Source organism: Camelus ferus, chromosome 1 (assembly GCF_009834535.1).
Source record: "Camelus ferus isolate YT-003-E chromosome 1, BCGSAC_Cfer_1.0, whole genome shotgun sequence".
NCBI lineage: Eukaryota > Metazoa > Chordata > Mammalia > Artiodactyla > Camelidae > Camelus > Camelus ferus.
In genome coordinates this window covers 55,217,768-55,233,439 of record NC_045696.1, presented here as the reverse complement: position 1 = coordinate 55,233,439, position 15,672 = coordinate 55,217,768, and positions in this window count along the sequence as shown.

Here is a 15,672-nt window from a genome sequence, read left to right as displayed (position 1 = left end):
CTCTATTCTGTTCTATTGGCCTGTGTCTGTTTTTATAGTAGTACTGTATTGTTTTGATTACTGTAACTTTGTAATACAATTTAAAATCAGGAAGTGTGATGCCTCCATATTTGCTCTTCTTGCTCAAGATTGCTTTAGCTATCCAGTGTTCTTGTGGTTCCATATGAATTTTAGGACTGACTTTTTAAAATCTGTGAAAAATGCCATTGAAATTTTGATGCAGATTGCAATGAATGTGTAGATTGCTTTGGGTAGGATGGGCATTTTAACAATTTTAATTCTTCTAATTCATAAACATGGAATATTTTTCCATTTATTTGTGTCTTCTTCACATTTATCAATGTCTTATAGTTTTCAGTGCACAACTCTCACTTCTTTGGTTAAATTTTTCTTAAGTAATGTATTCTTTTTGATGCTATTATAAATAGGTTTGTTAATTTATTTTTTGGGTAGTTCTTTGTTAGGCTATAGAAATGTAACTGATTTTTTTGTGTTGCTTTTGTATCCTGCAACTTTACTGAAATTGTTTATTAGTTCTAACAGTTTTTTTGGTAGCATCTTCAGGGTTTTCTATATATAAGATCATGTCATCTGCAAACAGACAATTTTACTTTTTCCTTTCCAATTTGATTGTGTTTCATTTCTTTTTCCTCCCTAATTTCTCTGGCTAGGGCTTCCATTACTATGTTGAATAAAGGTGGCAAGAGTAGGCATCCTTATTTTGTTCCAGATCTTAGGGGAAAATCTTTCAACCTTTCATTGTTGAGTATGATATGATATTGTGTTTTGTCAAATGCTTTTTTTTTGCATCTATTGAGATGATCATGTAATTTTTAACCTCCATTCTCTTAATGTGGTATATCACATTGATTGATTTGTGAATGTTGAACCATCTTTGAATCCCAAGGATAAAACCTCATTTGATCATGGTGTGTGAACCTTTAATGTGCTCTTGAATGTGGTTTGCTAGTAATTTATTGAGGGTTTTTGCATGTGTTCATCCAGGATATTGCCTTGTAGTTTTGTCTTCTTTTCTTGCTGTGTCCTTATCTTGCTTTAGTGTCAGAGTAATGCTGGCCTTGTGACATGAGTTTGGAAATATTTCCTCCTCTTCAGTTTTTGGGAAGAGTTAGAGAAGAATAGGTGTTAATTCTTTAATGTTTGGTGGAATTTACTAATGAACGCACTGGGCCCAAGGCTTTTCTTTGTTGGGAGGTTTTTAGTTACTGATTCCATCTCCTTACTCATTACTGGTCTGTTTGGATTTTTTATTTCTTTGTGATTTACTCTTGGTAAGTTGTATGTTTCTAGGAACATATCCATTTGTTCTAGGTTATCCAGTTTGTTGGCATATAATTGTTCATAGTGGTTTCTCCTGATCTTTTGTATTTGTGTGGTATCAGTTGTAATGTTTCCTTTTTCATTTCTGATTTTATTTGAGTCTTCTCAAATAAAGTTGAATTGCTTTTGTGTGTCCCAAAAGTTTTGGTATGTTGTGTTTTGTTTTCAGTTGTCTGAAGATATTTTTAAATTTACCTTTTATTTCTTCTTTGACTCATTGGGTGTTCAGTAGCATGTTGTTTAATATCCACATATTTGATAATTTTCCCGTTTTCCTCCTTTTATTGATGTCTAGTTTCGTATAATTGTGGTCAGAAAAGATGCTTGATATTATTTCAGTCTTCTTAAATTTGTTAGGACTTGTTTTATGACCTAATATATGGCTTTTCATAGGGAATGTTCCATATGCAGGTGAGAAGAATGCATATTCTGCTGCTGTTGTATGAAAAGTTCTGCATATGTCAGTTAGGTCCATTTGGGCCTATAGTGTAGTTCAAATCCAGTGTGTTTTTTCTGTTGTTGATTTTCTGTCTGGATAATCTATCCATTGTTGAAAGTGGGGTATTAAAGACCCCTACTATTATTGTATTACTACTGTATTGTATTATTGTCTTTTTTTTTCTTTTAGGTCTGTTAATATTTGCTTTATATATTAGGTGTTCCTATGTTGGGTGCATATATATCTACAATTATTATATCCTCTTGATGAATTGACCACTTTATCATTATATAGAGACCTTCTTTGTCTCTTGTTACAGGTTTTGACTTAAAGTCTGTTTTGTCTTGATATAAGTATAGCTACCCCTACTCTTTTGTTTTCCATGTGAATGGAATATCTTTTTTTCCATACCTTCACTTTCAGCCTATGTGTGTCCTTGAAGCTGAAGTGAGTCTCTTGTAGGCCACATACTGTTGAAATTTTTTTTTAATTCATTCAACCACTCTGTGTCTTTTGATTGGAGAATTTAATCTATTTACATTGAAAGTAATTGTTGATAGATAAGAACTTACTATTGTGATTTTGTTAATGTTTTCTGGCTATTTTGTAATCCCTTTGTTCTTTTCTTCCTTCTGTCTTCCTTTATGATTTGATAATTATCTATAGTGTTATGCTTTGATTCTTTTCTTTTATGTATCTGCTGTAGGCTTTTTTCTTTGTGGTTACCAAGGCCATCTCATGATACATACAACATCTCATAACAGTCTATTTTAAACTGATAGCAATTTCAATCACATACAAAACCTGTACCCTTTTACTTTTCTTCTTCACGTTTTATGTTTTAATGTCATAATTTACATCTTCTTCTGTTGTATTTCCATTAACAAATTATTGTAGGTCGTTTTTTAAAAATACTTTTGCCTTTTAACCTCATACTAGAGTTACAAGTAATTTACACATTACCCTTCTGGTATCAGAGTATTCTGAATTTGACTATGTATTTTAGACCTTACCGATTAATTTTATACTTTCATAAGTTTTCATGTTATTAATTAGCATTTTTTCATTTCACCTTTAAGTACTCCCTTTAGCATTTCTTATAAAGCAGGTCTAGTGTTGATGAATTCTCTTAGCTTTTGTTTATCTGGGAAAGTCTTTATCTCCCCTTGACTTGTGAGAATAGCTTTACAAGGTAAATTATTCTTGGTTGGCAGTTATTTTTCTTTCAGTACTTTGAATATATCATCCCACTCTCTCCTGTCTTGCAAGGTTTCTTCTAAGAAATCTGCCTAATGCCTTATAGGAGGTCCCTTGTATGTGATGATTTGCTTTTTCTCTTGCTGCTTTCAAAATTTACTCTTTGTCTTTGATTTGTGACAGTTTGATTATAATGTGTCTCAGTGAAGTCTTTTTTGGGTTGAATTTGGAGACTTTTGAGCTTCATGTACCGGGATGTCCATATCTCTCCCCAGATTTGAGAAGTTTTAAGCCATTTTCACTTTATATAATTTATTTTTGTCTATCTGTTTGGGGGAGGGTAATGAGGTTTGTTTATTTATTTAGTCTTTAATGGAGGTACTGGGGATTGAACCCAGGATCTCATGCATGCTGAGTATGTGCTCTACCACTGAACTATACCCCTTTTCACTTTAAGTAAGCTTTTTGCCTGTTTTTTCTCGTCTGGGATTCTAATGATGTGTGTTATAGGCTATCTTCACTCTTTTTCATTCTTTTTTTTTCTTATGGATAATTTCAAATGACTTGTCTTTGAGTAGTTAACAGACTCTTCTTCTGCTTGATCAAGTCTGGTGTTGATGCTCTATTGCATTTTCATTCCATTCATTACATTAATCAGCTACAGAATTTCTGTTTGTCTTCAGTGATTTCTATCTCTTTCTTTAACTTCTCATATTGTTCATGTCTTATTTTCCTGATTTCATTAAGTTGTCTGTGTTCTCTTTTACCTTTCTGAGCTTCATTAAAACAATTATTTTAAATTCTTTGTCAGGCAATTTGTAGATGTCCATTTCTTTGGGGTTGGTCACTAGACAATTATTTTGTTCCTTTGGTATTGTCATGTTTCCTTGATTTTTCATGTTTCTTTAAGTCTTGTGTTGCTATATTTGCATTTGAAGAAGCAGTCACCTCCTCCAGTCTTTATTGGCTGACTTTGGGAGAAAAATGCCTTAACCAGAAAGCTTGGATAGGAATTCTGAGGCTGTCTCAGACCTTGCCTGTGGATGCAGCCATCCCACACCTCTTGTTCCCTCTTGGGGGAGGAATTCTTGAGATTGTATATCTTCTCTCCATCTTGTGAAGCCAGCCTGGGTGCTCAGATGCTCCCATTTATTTTCCCTAGGGCATTGCCCTGAACTGTTCAAGTTTGTGTGCATTCTCCCAGTTCCACAGTTGGGCTGGATTTTTGCATGAATTTGTGAGCTGCCTACAAATCCTCTCCCTTGTAGTCAATGAGGGTGCACATGTGGATCCAGCCACCACAAGGAGGAGGGTGGTTGGGTGGGGTGTGCTGACAACTGGGTGTGCCTATGGGCCAGTTTGAGGGGTCCACAGACAAGGCATCCCAAGTGTCCCATGGGTAGGTTCCTGATGAAGTCTAAAAAGCAGTTCGTAAGATCTGCAGCCTTTGATGAGCACTGAACGCTGTTTGCTATGCTCCCAGCCTCTTCCAACCCTTCATTTTCTCGGTGGCAGAAAGAAGCGGACCTGTTGGGCAGCATCTCGCGTGAGTAGGGAAGTTGCTGCTTACTCACTTTGCTCTCACTTTCCCCTGTGGGGGAGATCACAGACCGGGGAGGGGAGTCTCTCTTGGCACTGAGCTGTGCCACCTTAGGAGAGGAGCACCATGGATAAAATGAGACTGTTCTTCTATGTGTCTCTTCTCATAATTTCAGTGTGTCTCTTCTCATAATTTTCTCCAGTGATGTGCTGAAATTTCTCTGCTCCTGGACTCCCACTCCTGTCTGAGGGTGGTTGTCAAAATCTATGTTCTATGGGGAGATGATGGCAGAAAACTCTCACTCCATCATCTTACTAATGTCACTCACTTCTATCTTTAACTTTGATTTTTCTCAAAATTTAGAATTGTATTCAGATTTTGTAAAATCAGAGTCCCCATTTCTCCAGAACTTCAGCTCAGAGACATGTGGCTTATGAGAGAGAGAGACTTCCTAATTTCAGAATCCAGTGCTTTCACTTCACTTAAGAAGCAGGCTTAGGCCCAGGGTATGATGATGGGTGACTGCAAGGATATCTTCACTAAACTGACTTTTGATTAAGTGTTGAATGGTTCTGAATTGAGCATATTATTATTCACCAAAATGCATCCTACAAAACATCAAAGGCAGGCATAAACTTCAGGTTTAATACTAATTAGAGGCATCTGTTTCCCAGGTGTGAGGTGTTTATCTTTGAAAAGAGGGAGATAGTAAAGCACAGAAGAAGCACACTAGAGCACCGAGAAGCAGTAAATGATTGAGTGGATTCAGGGAAGGAGAAAAAATAAGAGATAAAACAAGATGCTGTGGTGAATACAAAGAGCCCGGAGAACGGCTCTGGGGCGCTTCTGTGCATGGGCTGAAAGGAACATGATGTGTATGCCACAGCGCCTGGTTTTTTATTCAGATTCTTCCATTTTCCCCCTTATTTTCTTGGTTTTTGTTTTTGTTTTTGTCAGGCCCATAAAGCAATATTTAGTTTGAAAAGTGTAGTTTTCTCTGCAACTTTGGAGCCCCAGGAGGGCTGATGCATCTCTGCACTTATCTGTACACGGCTGACTCTCTCTCTTCATTATTCATATTCAGCACTTCCTTACAAGGAACCTTGAAAATAGGAAGCACAGATCTCATGCTTTCCTTTCCCCAAAGTTGAGGCAAGTAGAAACAGCTTCATTTAGCAGATAGCAAAATAGCACTCGATTTGGGAGAGATCTCAAATATCTGTATCTTTTCCCAGGTTTTCCTGGGGTGTTTTGTCCTAGTGTCTATGAACATGATGTGATGGCAACAGTGGGTGATTTGGGGCCTAGAGACCTATGTCCTAGTCCTTGTTCTGCCTGTTCCTAGCTGTGTGACTTGAGGAAATTCAGTTAGTCTCTCCTGTTCTTAGTTTCTCTATTTGCAAAATAAAGATTTATGAAGATTGCCTTTAAGGTTTCTACTAAACTGGTTGTTTTATTATGAAACTCACGATTCAATTCAAATCTCTAAAGCATTTTGGATATTAACTGTGTTCTAGGCACTTGAGATAAGGTGAATATAAGATATCGTGGTCTCACAATAGCCAAGACATGGAAACAGCCTAAATGTCCATCAACAGATGACTGGGTAAAGAAGATGTGGTGTATTTATACAGTGGAATACTGAATAAAAACCGACAACATAACGCCATTTGCAGCAACATGGATGTTCCTGGAGAATGTCATTCTAAGTGAAGTAAGCCAGAAAGAGAAAGAAAAATACCACATGAGATCGCTTATATGCGGAATCTAAAAAAAAAAAAAAAAATACAAAACAGAAATGGACTCATAGACATAGAATACAAACTTGTGATTGCCAGGGGGATGGGGGTTGGGAAGGGACAGACTGGGATTTCAAAATGTAGAACAAATAAACAAGATTATACGGTGTAGCACAGGGAAATATATACAGGATCTTGTGGTGGCTCACAGCGAAAGAGAATGTGACAAGGAATGTATGTTCATGTATAACTGAAAAATTGTGCTCTACACTGCAATTTGACACAACATTGTAAAATGACTATAACTCAGTAAAAAATGTTAAAAAATAAATAAATAAAAATAAAATAAAAAATTAATGCTGCCAATAAACCTTTATGGCTTATTAAAAAAAAAGATATCATGGTCTCAAACAGCTCTTCATGGGTGTGTACAACAGAATAGAAATGTCTCAGAAACCCTGTTATTGTGGATAAGGAATGATAAATCCTATGCTGGAGGATTAGGGAAGATCGCTCTATAAAGTGTACAATTGTGAAGGATAGATGAGGGTCACCTTGCAGATCAGGAAGAAGCCATTTCCTATTACTATGGAGCTCAAAGTTCTTCAGCCTGGAAGTTTCCAAGCTTTCCAGGGTCTCCTGTCTTCTTTACTTCAAAATTGAGTCCCTAACTCCATCTTCTGCAGAGGTACGTCAGGCTGTTCTCAGAAATCTGTGTGTGTGTGTGTGTGTGTTCATGTTCATTAGTTGGGGGACATTTGTTCTCTTCTAACTTGTTCTACACTGAGAGATGCTTTGAACTTTTGCTGGCAGTAACCTTAGCTCTCAGAATTTGAAACTGTCACCCTCACCTACCCAGCCCCACCTTTCCTCTTATTTCATTTATACTAACACCATGAATACAGGGTTATTAGAACAGACAATGTTTACTGAACGTTTAAGAAAAGTGGAGGATAATTATTGATTGCAGAGGAGGACAACTTTTAGTAAGTGTTGTGTAGAAATCCCTATCACAGAGAGGTTTTGGGGGCCCTTGCTTTCAAGTACAGGAGCTTCTCTCATCTCTCTCCATGTCTCCACCATGTCCCCCAGAGTGTCTCCTATAAATCCCCAAATTCCTAACACCTGATTAGGCAGAACAATTCAACTTGTCACTCTCGCTCTCTGGCGATGCCCAGGTAGCTTGACTTTCTTTACTAAAAGCACTGGCTAAGACTTGGTAAGTGTTTTAACTAATCAGTAGAACAAAAAGTAGGAACATGTTTTGCTCTGTGACTCATTGAAGTTAAAATCTAAAATAAAATTCACTTAAATCGGATAGATGTTTTCTCTCTCATGTTGAAGTGTTACAGTGGGACAGTTAATGCTGTGGTGGCCCTGTTCCACAAAATCTACAGAGACCCAGGCTGTTTCTATCTTAGTGCTTCTTTGACCACGACCTGTGTTCTCAAGGTCATCCATGATCCAACATGGTGCCTGAGCTCCAGCTGTTTTATCTGCATTCTAAAATGAAAGAATGAATAATGACAAGGCTTCCTTTCTCTTAAGGAAAGCTTATGGATGCTGCCATGCCATTAGCTGAGATTAGATGTTTATATCCCATTAGCCAGAATCTATCCCCATGGCCACACATCACATATAGCTACCAGAGAGGCTGGGAAATGCAGCCTTTATTCTGGTCACATCCCCTGCTAAAACTTGAGGGTTTTATTGCTACAGAAGGAAAGGATGCTCAGACGTTTTAGTCACAGTTTCTTTTCTATGATGCAGAAGGTGGAAAATGAAGGATCTTGGTAGCTTATTGCTTATCTTTATAATGGCTATTTAATCCTATTAACATGATTCTTTGTAGATCCTTTGCAGTTTTTCCAAGTTCCTCTTAAAAGATGGATATCAAAACTGGACACAGAATTGTAAGAAGGGCTTCACCAAATCCTTAATCTCTGTTTAATCACTTGCCAAATATGAACCTTTTCTGTTACCATCACTGGGATTACAGTCCAACTTTTTAAGAGAATGAATGAATAGAATGTTTTCAGTCTACTTTTTTCTTCTGTTGTTATTTTTGTGTTCTGTGAGTCTAATAATTTTTTATTTGAGGACCTCACATTTTTTTAACTTTAATTTTGTACTGTTTTCCTTCAAGCCCTTTTTAATGGGTGCATTAAATCTGAACAAGAGCTAAATTGTAAGGGATTAATTTAACAGAGTAAGTACCATAACAGCCTTAATAAGGCCATTCTGTGAGAGCCTGCTGATTATATTTGGCATTTGCCCAGATATAATCATTCCTTCATTCTTTAATTCATTCAAGAGACATATAGTGACTACCTACATTTTGTATTTGTCCTGAGCACAGTAACTGGCAGGGCCAGGACATTAAAAAGTGTCAAGAGATGTGAATCCTGACCTCATGGAACTTACCTTCTAGTGGAAGAAAGATAATAACAAATAAAGACAAAGACATTAATTATTTACCTCTTGTAATAGAAGCTCTAAAGAAATAAAAAGGATTCTGCAATAGAAAGTAACAAAAGTGGAGGTCTACATTAGGGAGGATGATCTCAGTATAGAGCTTCCTGAAGAGGTGGCATTGAAACTGAGGCTTGAAGGATGAGATGCAGCCAGTCGTGCAAACGATGTCGGGAAGAGCGACCCAAGCAGAGGGAACAGTGAATGCAAAGGAGAAAAGCTTGGCTTGATGGATATGTTGAATACCGCAGCGTGGGTGGTATGTGATGGTATGCCAGGAGAGTTAGTTGTATAACTATAACTAACTATAGTTAGTTCTGCTATAATGCTTGCTTTCAAAATGCAGATTTCTTTCAACACGATTGGTAGGGAAAAATTTGAGCTTTGCATGGATTTTTGCATTTGCTTATGTGTGTTTTTGCCTAAGAGGAACACTAGGTGAATGCAGAGAACTGGACCCAGTTTAACTGGGCAGTGTAGGTATATACTAAACGCACACATGTGTATATCTCAGACAGTTACTAGCTTCCTCAATTCACCATGCGTGTCTGAATCACATCCATCCACCCATCTGGTGTTACACCTTTTCCTTCTGATTTCAGGTCACCTTCCTTCTACCACAGTAGTTTACAAGCCTTGACTCTTCTGGCACCCACTTCCCAAAGCAAACTTCAAGTCTTTCCAAGGTAAACTGCCTTATTTATTGTAGTATGTATGTATTTCTTAACCATTTAAACTGTGTCATTAAAACTGTGCCACCATTTTTATTGGGTTCTTCCCTTTCTTTAATGTACCACTGATGACATTTTTGCATATTGTTACCCTCTTCCCATGTTGTCCATAAACTCTGTGGTTTTTATTGCATGCTTTTCATACTGTAGCACTTTTCAGGAATGCATGTGTTGCGTTAGCAGATCCCACTGTGCTGGGGAGGTTGGAGTAGGCATGGGACAGATCCTTATACACAGCCATACATTCTATGTAAAGAACTTCTGTTTTTTTATGGTTGCCTTGAGAAGCCCTCAAAAGATCTGAAGCAGGGAAGGAACATGATATGATTTGTGTGGTGCTGTGGTACATGGTAAGGGCTAAGCGTTGAAGCTGAGAGACTAGTCGGGAGACTGTTGTAATGGTTCGGGTGTAAGTGGTCATGATTTGGACTGACGAGGGAGCACTGAAGCTGGAGAGGAGCGTTTGGAATTCAGCTGTGGTTTGCCTTGTAGGGATGCTTGTCAGCTCTTGCTTACAGGCCATCACCAACATCTGGACTGCATCGTTGGCGCAAACCTCTCAGTCCCTGGTTAACGAGGCCCCATCTGTGGATGGTAAAAAGAGACACCATCCATTTCGGAGGGAATCTTGGTTGTTCTGTTGTTTTGCTGCTCCAGTATTAATTACTACACAATGCAAGATCACTTTCAAGAAATGAGAATGCCCTTGAAGGTATCTTTTGTAATCAAAAATGCTAATTTATTTTCATTAATTTCTATCCTTTTCTTTTAAGATACACTTAGGATTAATAAAATAAATTACAAGACACAATGACTTGAATCCTGTGATGCTTAAGGAATTAACTGAAACAAAACCTTCTGAAAACTGAGAGGCTTGCTGAGGGGCCCATGATACCAGATGCCATAAACCAGAAGGCATAACATTCATATCTAGAAATACAAGAATAATGTGAGCATTAATTTTCAAAGTCTGAGAGGGATTACAGAGTAGTTGGGGAAAATCAAAATGACTCTGAAAAGAACTAATCTTGTCAAACCAATCTAACTTTTTTCTACAGCAGCATGAAAGTTATAATGTGGCTTGGTGCTTATTGTGCTTTTGATTAGGCATTTGAATGGCATTTTCCTCAACAGTCTGGGCATAGTGATTCTGAACATTTTCTCCCTTGGCAGTACCTGGAGCAGAGGGCGGCCTAGCCTCCCAGAGTTACTGATGAGCCCAGTCATCAGGGCTGGAAGGGTTTGGTCCTAAATAGATGGAGATAAAATGTCTATGTTGAGGATCCCTTTTATAAGTAAAAGTGAGGCATCCCAGGCTGAACTGTGAATACCTGCAATTGTTAGACATTATTAAAGTAGGAAGGGGTAGAGGTGGAGGTCATGACGGGGTCCTACAACATACCTGTCATTTTGCTCTGTTTATTGCATTTTGAAGACTGGGCCCAGGATGTGGCTAGTATGGTTGTCAAAGGCTGAAGACTCAGTGCTTCTTGGGTTTGGCCAGTTGTCCTCTGTCTGGAGGAGCAGGGGACACTGTCCTAGATCATCAGATGTACGGAAAGTTGGCTGGAACCAGGGATAATCTTGACATACTTATAAGGTGAACTTCTGTTTTCTCCCAGTGTACTTGAAATTAATTAACCACTAACAGCATCAGGCAGGATAACAAACTACCTTAATGTAGTTGTTGTAAAAGTCGTTTGTAATTAAATGAACAATCTCCAATTACATACAAATAATTAAAGTATAAAGAATTTTTAGCAGTTTGTACTCAAATACAGGGTAGGAGAAGGGAAAATATTGTTCTCTTCATTTCTTCATCTCATCTTTTTCGTGGTTTAAGTTTAAATTTGTAATTGTGATTATGGAAACTGGTTTAAATTATCCTTGGCAACAGTGTTATATAATCTGTAAGATAAGTATGTTTTTCATAAAACAAAAGACTTTGGGGGAATAAAATAAGTAATAGTGATTACAATTTATTAAACACATTCTGTGTTTTAGACCCTATGTTAAGTATGTTTTATTCATTATTTAATTTAGCTTTTATTCCATAATATAAAGATTAGGAAATTGAGGCTCAGAGAGGTTCTATAACATACTCAAGGTTCCAGAGTTAGGAAATGACTAATGCTAAATGAATTTTGCAACTAGTTCATTCCACCACTAAAATAAAAAAAGAAAAGAGGCTTCTTCTCTGAATACCGTGAACAGTTTTGGAAATGGTACCAACTATTCATCTCTTCCATTCTTCTGAGGACAGAATGCTTTTAATATCTGAAAATATTTTTCTTAAGGACAGAGGTAGCTTATGGCAGTTGTGTTACTTATGGCTACTTTTGGACTATGGTTTCGTTCTTCTGGTCTCATATTTTCTGGGAGAATCAGGCCTACTGTTTGGTCTTAGGAGTTACCTGAACTGTGGAGATGTGTAAGGATAATCCTTGCACCCTGTGTCCGTGATCAGGTTCAGACCAGTCGTAGAAGTCAGCATATTGCATAACCCACCCCACCAGCTCCTGTCCATCATACCAGAGGAGATAGGCCCTGATTGGTCCAGCTTCTGCAAGGCTGTTTCAAGGAAGCAAGAGCTGCCTGATGGCATGGTTATTTCCTGCCAAGATGCAGTAGAAGGAATAGGAGCAACAGTAATTATTTGTTCAACTGTTTTGTCTTTTTGCTTGAGGCAGGATTTTGATTCCTAAGAATTTGTCAGACCTTAGGAATAAAAACATTCTTTTAGGTGGATCTTGCTGAATAATACAGTTACCTTTTATTAATGATATTAAAATATATCAGATCTCAATATGGTCACTATGATTTTACTTCTGGCAATATCTGCCCACCTACTCCCTGTCCTCAAACCTGGAGAGTTTATCCTAACACAAGAATCGATCTTCTTTTATTTTTATTATTCTACTCTTATTAAGAGATTTTGGATACAAAGAGAACTTTAAGAATTCTCTTTCAAGTAGCAGAGTTCGGGGCTTGAACTTGGGTGTAGCCAATGTTGAAGACCATGCTCTTAACCATTATCCATTTCTTTCTCCCAGTGAGATGACTATTATTCAGACTCCTTAGATTTTAGAGCTAGAAGTTGAAGCTTTTATTCACTGGATATTAGTAAAAACAAAACTAAACAACATTATATGAATATGTATACTTACAAAACTCTTTGTGTAATTTTATGGTGATAGTGACACACATAAACGTCAAATGCAGAGGTTCTTTCCCTCCACCTCCTACTAAGATAGAATGTGTGTGTGTGTGAGAGAGAGAGAGACAGAGAGAGACAGAGAGAGAGAGACAGAGAGACAGAGAATTAGGTAGTACTTCACTTCACCTGGTGGAAGTTTTGAAAAATAATTAACATTTTGTTTGTAAAAGTGCAATTAGATTTTTTTTAATGAAGCAGAGATTTGCTTAAAGCTGAACATCTTTTTATCATTTTTCTAAGTATACTTAGTATGAAAGCAAGTGAGCTTAATTTTGTGGAATCTCAAGATCTGGGGTCTTGTCTGGCTAACCCACCCAGTGGCTGGGTGACTTTGAGTGAATCATTTTACCTTGATACAGGATAGTAAATTTTGAGAGCTAGATTAGAATGCCTCCAAAGTGACTTTGAGCTCTGAACATTCATACATTTGTGAAAATAATCATCTCCAACCTAAAACATATAAAGTCCTCTCTTTAACTGAAGAAACCTACTATGACATAAACAAAATTTAGGTTCATTGACTTACTGCAGTAAAGGAGAAAATACCACACGGGCAGCTTAGAAATGGCAGCACATTAGGGAAGTCATGTTCTTTTTTTATTGTTTATGAGTTGGGGTCAGAAGTTCTTAGGGTAGAGTGTCTCAGGTGGGTGAATCTTTGATCCATTTCTGAAGGCAAGTGTTAATGTCAGTGAGGTTCGGTTGTAGACAAATAAGGAATTATGTGAATTACAAGATGGTCTTGGTTGTAATTGTATAACTAATGGGCTCAGTTGCCCTAGTTCTCACGTATCATACTTACTAGTCTGGGTTCTCCAGAGAAAATATATGTGATATCTATTTTTATTATAAAGAATGGGCTCACATGATTATGGAGGCTGAGAAGTCCTAAGATCTGCAGGAGGCAAGCTAGAGACCCAGGAGAGTGGATGGCATGAGTTCCAGTCCTGGTTGGAGTCTGAAGGCAGGAGACAGACATCCTCAGGCAATAACAGTCAGACAGAGAGAGGGAGAATTCTCCCTCACTGTTCTCTTTTGTTCTAGTCGGGTCTCCAGTTGGATGAGGCCACCCACATCGGAGAAGGCAATCTGCTTTACTCAGAGTGCCAATTCAAATGTTCATCTCATACTCTCATAAACACCCCCAGAATGTTTAATCAGGTATCTGGGCACCCTGTGGCCCTGTTAAGCTGACATATAAAACTAATCATCACACATACCATTTTGTAATGAACCACACATTTCTCTGTGACATTTTGGTGACATGAATTGTGACTTGCTAATAACTAATGTAACACAGAATCTGGCTTGTATAGTTGGGCCACCATATCTGCTGATGTAGCCATTGCATATAAGGGACTTGAGCATCTGCAGGTTTAGACATCTACAGGGAGGAATGGAGTGGGTGTCCTGGAACCAAGCCCCCACAGATAACTGGGAGTGACTGTATGTAGTAGGTGCTTACTACATCTTTATTAAAAAGTGAATGAACAAATCAATGAAAAAACATTGAAAGAAGTCTGGGTAAGTGTGGAGCTTGGTAGAAGTAGAGATTTTGCCCGATAGCAATTTGATTTCATTATCTTTTAAGGAAGGGAAAACCTTTCAAAACTGCTCCATGTACTGTTGCTTATTTGAATAGATGTGACATTCCAAAGTTGATATTCCTTAATAGCTGTGATTAGCATATCTAAATTCTTCTCCAAGACTTTTGAAGCATTTTTCTTTTGTTTGAAGTTTCATTACACCTTCCACTGGTAGTTTTGAGGAGCCAAGCTGGAAGTTTTATTCTTATTCTTCTTGCTAATTGTATAAATGGACAGCCCAGGAATGGGGTATCATTTCTTTCCAAGGACAATAATCAGTTCTAAATTCTTATAATTGAGAAAACACAATTTGAAATACAGTTCATGATGAAAAAAATTTCTGGTAGGCCCCATAGGGAACTAAACTCCATCTAAGGTCTACCCTTCAGCATAAATTGAGTTTAATTTGCTTGGCCAGGCTTTTCTTCCTGCTTACTGCAAAAGGAAGCTTCAGATCAGCCCAGACCTTGTCACAGTGCTCAATTAAAAGTATGAATTAATAAAGCTGCCTTAATTGGCCTGACAGAGCCAGCAATATGACTTCATCACCCAGCTACCTTTGATCCTGGATTCACATTTCCATAAAGAACAGACAGGAACTGGCAAATTCTTGTTTTCTTAATAACATACCACATTCACAGTTATAACATTCAATGCCCCAGCTCACAGCTTTATCTACCAATCTAGAGTATGTTCTGGAGCTAGTTAAATTAACTTAGCTATCAAAATGCTAAGCTTGATAGCTCATTTATCTTTCTGTCTCACAACTCGACATTACAATACGGTAGTGATTGATCTTGCATCTTCCAGGTACCATATAGTATAAAAACTAAGAGAAGATTAATTAAAAGCTGTCTTACCCAGACAGGTTTTTAAATAAGTTTTAGATTTACACTGTATATCAGCTGAAGCAGAAAGAGATTCTAAGACCGGGAGCTCTGTAGCACCAATTGGATTTTTCTTTTATGTGGAATATGTATGCAGTCGTCCTGATGACCATTATTATTCTTTTACACATGTTGAATACCAAAATGAGGCAGAAAGACCCTGCCACGAATGTCCTCTAGCTGTCTCTGTTCCAGCACAGCATACCACACAGCACACACAGAGGACATGTTGTTGCACAAATATCCCCATGTGCAGTCATCACCACTCAGAAAAGTTTGTTCTGTATTTTTGCCTATGAATTTGGAAGTTTGAGAAATTTTACATGAGTATGGAGGAAAATGATGTCTAAACCCAGCACTGGGAAAGAGAGAAAAACTCAATTTCTGTCTCACATTTAAGGGAGACTCTTTTATGATTTGGAGAAAGGTGTCTACAATAATCATAATTGTAGTTACCACTGAGAGAATTATTACTGTATCATGTAACTTATTTACATTATTTCCAGGATTTACAATAATTTTA